General features: G+C 43.0%; 1 long non-coding RNA gene across 1 annotated transcript; it reads right to left on the bottom strand.

The window, feature by feature from the left end:
* Positions 1–876: 876 nt before the first annotated feature.
* LOC120104876 lies at positions 877–2,271 on the bottom strand. The gene is made up of 2 exons (XR_005507226.1): positions 2,071–2,271; positions 877–1,390 (listed from the first exon to the last, which is right to left on the bottom strand). It is a non-coding gene; the product is annotated as an uncharacterized LOC120104876 (long non-coding RNA).
* Between the last annotated feature and the right edge of the window lie 2,198 nt (positions 2,272–4,469).

Raw genomic sequence — 4,469 nt, 5'->3', positions numbered from 1 at the left:
TTTTATAAGATAATTTGCTAATCGAATTGACCAAATTACCCCTGAATGATTCTTAATCATTCATCAGCCTTCTTGATCAATCAGGAATCTTCTATGCGTGTGACCTCATAGGTTCGAACCTAAGCCGGTAGTATAGGAACGACTTCCTACACTAATCGATGTGACCATCTAGCAATGGTACCCGACGTCCGGATAGGCCGAATATATGCGAAGCAAATATTCTGGAACCTTGAACTATGGTTACTGTATAATTCAATCCCTTTGACTCCTAATGCCAGGATGACTTAGAGCTCACTGTCAACCCTATAATTAGTACATCCATTATGTGATTAACTTTAGATATCCCGTGACTCCTCACTGAGATTACCCTGGCCAAGGTTTTGCTAAATTAATCACAAGACATTATCTCCTGTTTCCAGGAGGGGTCAATTCCATCTCGACTCACAACTGACTACGCAAGTACTTGACTGCACCCAGTGACCTTCCGTCACTGAATTAGAAATCCAGGTAGTCCGGTACCAAAGTACAATGAGTTGCTTGCTAGTCACAAGTTGCGGTCTCAGGTCAGAGGGCCAAACTTATACCCATATCCACTCGGAACATCTCTCGACAGTAGAGCGTTCCGGAATTGGTCACGTTCAGTGAAATGTACTCCTACACTTCACCTGTATGGCATACCAGTGTCTCCACACTCCTTGGTTAAGAGGACAACCAACGTATATGTCACACAACGACCTAATCTCGATAATGTTGTCGTCCTAGTAACAACATATCATTTGGTCGCGAACTAGTTTAAGGACTCGAAGATAAATCCTCCTTTATCATTAATAAGTCCTAAGGACTTCATCATATAAGAGTTCATTTGAAGATGTAAAATGATGAATAATGCCAAAAAATACTTTATTGATTTGTCAATTCATTTAATCATCAACATGCTGACGATTGACATTTAGGATACAATTCCCAACAGTACGTTCACGCTTACAGATACCTCAAAAGAAACTTAGAAAAATTATGAGGAGAAGAAAATTTTTCTTTATTTCTTTTCTCCCCAATGATCCCTAGAGCCCTTTTTATCTACACTCTTGGAATAGGGAGAAGAGAACATTTTGATTGTGTTTGAAATGATCCCTAGAGCCCTTTATATGGGCTCAGGCTCGTCAAAAGAAGAAAATTCCCCTCCCGCAAATTGATGACGTGTCTTCTTGTGCTCCTTTGATTCTTCGGCTTATTGCATCTTGGCCGTTCATGCTTCCTTCCTTCTTCGATGAGCCTTTCCATACTTGCTCTTGCACTAGATGCATGACACTTGTCATGGTTTGCTTTCTTTGGAAATTTTTCCATGTTTGCTCCCTTGCTTGTGCACGGATGCTTGCCACTTGGCCGTTGACTAATTTAGTTTTCAAAATTTTAAAATATTTAATTTAATTCAACAATCCCCCACATAAATTAAATATTTAAAAAATTTAAAATCAAAATAAAATTAAAAAAAATCAAAATAAAGTGCTGAGTATCTTATATTATGTAATAGGTGTAGGTACCTTTCGGTTTGAACCTTCACTTAGTGACAATTGATTACCTCTGTGGAGCCAAGGTGGACTATGCCTTGAACCTTGGTCCATGGCTCAGATTTCTGATGGTGTGCGTGCAGAGGGCTAAGCATGAATTTCAAAAAAAATTTATGCGGAAAGAACGGGTTAAACATTTTAACCCATAACATGCTTGATATTTTAGATATTTTAACTCTGGTACCAGTCGAAGACAGTCTTCAACTGCACATCACATGTGGCACGGGCTCAATCTCAATATATAGGGTGACACCCGCGCGCGCCTATCAAAGCACTCATCATATGAGCCCCCGGGTGGAGAGCCACGCTTCGTCACACGATCACGCGTGAGAGTTCCCAGAAATCGGATAGTCTCCACTAATCCTTTGCTTTGACACCAAATATCACAAAGCCCTCAGATCCCGAGGATTGTATGATTCAAATAAATATGCATAAATCATAACTTCTTTTAATTTGAAGATTGAGATCATATCTCAACCATAAAAGAGATCAGATCTCTTACCTTTAGAACGAGGTTCCTTCAAGGATGCTTCGCAGCCGCACAAGCGTCCGGCCTCGATGACTCGTCCACGCGAAGCTTCGGAATGATCAGCTTTCCGGAGAGTGCTAGCTCGCAGGAAGGCAGAAGGTTGGCTGAAAGGGAGAAGAAGGAAGAAGATGGACCTTCATAGCTCAAGAACTCCTTCTTGGGCTTTCACCTTCAGAACTACTCTCTCCTCTCACTCTCTTTCTCTGGTGCTCTTCATGTGTTAAGAAGAAGGAAGAGGGGTGGCCTATTTATAGGCCAAGAAGAGGGTGAGGTGTCCCTATGAGGTGTCCTGTGAGGTGTCCTGCTAGGACACATGTCACACATGCAAGAAAAAGAGGTGTCCTGCTCCGCCACGTGTCATGCATGCAAAGGAGTGAGGTGGCCTGGAGGGCGATGTCATGGATGACCTCATGAGGCAGATGAGGTCATGGATGACATCAGGAGGAGTGTGAGGTGTCCAGGCCTGCCACATGTCACACATGCAAGCAAAAGAGGTGTCCTGCTCCGCCACGTGTCACGCATGCAAGCAAAAGAGGTGTCCTACTCCGCCACGTGTCACGCATGCAAGCAAAAGAGGTGTCCTGCTCCGCCACGTGTCACGCATGCAAAGAGATGAGGTGGCCTGGAGGATGATCGGGATGTGGGTCCCACATACAGTATGTGGGTCCCACCTAGGCAGGACATGGGTCCCACATACAGTATGTGGGTCCCACCTAGGCAGGACGTGGGTCCCACATACAGTATGTGGGTCCCACATAGGGAAGGAAGTCCTAGTCATACTAGGATCATAATTGATTTTAATCCAATTTGACTCAAGCCAAATCTGATTTGGTTGGGGGTAAACTAGACATTTTCACCAAACCAATTTTGGTATCAATTACGGTTTTACCAATTTCAAATCATATTTGAATTTGGTCAAGCCCAATCTCTATTACTCAATCAAATTGAGTCTAATCAGTGATCCAATCACCAATTAACTTCTCCAAGCAACAATTGCTTAGGGCAATCAGTCAATCACATTGACTGTTTTACCTCTAGACGATTCTCAATCATCAATCAGCCATTTGATCAATTCAGAAACTTCTAAGCGTGTGACCTCATAGGTTCGAACCTAAACCGGTAGTACAAGAACACTTCCTGCACTAATCGAAGTAATCATCTAGCAATGGGATCCGACGATCGGATAGGCCGAATAGATGCAAAGCAACATTCTAGAACCTATGGACTATGGTTACCGCATAATTCATCCTCTAGACCAAAAAATGCCCAGGGTGGGTTTAGAGTCTGTCTACCCTGAAACGATCCATCCGGAAATATGTTTCAATTCAATAAGTCAAGTGATAGTGATTTGACTTTTCCTGGCCAGGGTACTACTTAATTGAAAACACAAGGCATTCACCCTTATTTCTAAGGGAGGTCAATCCCATCTTGATCTGCAACTGACTACCACAAGTACTTGACCGGACCCAGAAACCTTCCGTCGCTGGATTAGAAATCCAGGTAGTCCGGCACCAAAGTACAGTGAGTTGCTTGCAAGCCACCGGTTGCAATCTCAAGTCTAAAGGATACATATACCCATATCCACTCGGAACAACTCTTGACAAGAGAGAGTCCGTCAATTGGTCACGTTCAGTGAACGTACACTACCATTCATTTGTATACCATACTAGTATCTCTATACTCTTTGGTTTAGAAGACAACCAACAAATATGATACACAATGACCTACGCCCGATAATACTATCGTTCTATTAATAGTATATCATACGGTCATGAACATTTAAGGACCTGTGTGACAAAATCATATTTCATTACACAAAGCAGTCCTAAGGACTTCATCACATCGGAGTTAGTGAAGATGTTCTGGTGATGAATAAATACCATGTTATTTATAATTGATTCAAATACATTTACAATCAACAATTGATTGGATTTAGGACACAATTCCCAACAACTCCCACTTGACCTAAAGCCAATCGCACAGTATCGTATACCCATCTTCAAGTAATGATGGCCAAACTCCTTTACACTGAGGGCCTTAGTGAAGGGGTCGGCTAAGTTATCCTTTCCGTCAATCTTTTGAAGATCAACGTCACCTCATTCTACTATCTCACGAACAAGGTGATACCGGCGCAGAATGTGCTTGGTGCGCTGGTGTGCCTTTGGTTCCTTAGCTTGAGCGATGGCCCCAGTACTATCACAGTATAGTAGGACTGGTCCATCAGCGGAGGGTGCAACTCCAAGCTCAGCAATGAACTTCCGCAGCCACACAGCTTCCTTTGCCGCATCCGATGCCGCAATGTACTCTGCCTCGCACACAGAGTCCGCTATAGTAGTCTGCTTGGAACTCTTCCAACAGACAGCCCACTATAC

The sequence above is a fragment of the Phoenix dactylifera genome, unplaced genomic scaffold, assembly GCF_009389715.1.
Source record: "Phoenix dactylifera cultivar Barhee BC4 unplaced genomic scaffold, palm_55x_up_171113_PBpolish2nd_filt_p 000138F, whole genome shotgun sequence".
In the NCBI taxonomy this organism is placed as follows: Eukaryota; Viridiplantae; Streptophyta; class Magnoliopsida; order Arecales; family Arecaceae; genus Phoenix; species Phoenix dactylifera.
Note: the sequence above shows the minus strand (reverse complement) of the source record. Positions and strands in the feature narration are given on the sequence as shown.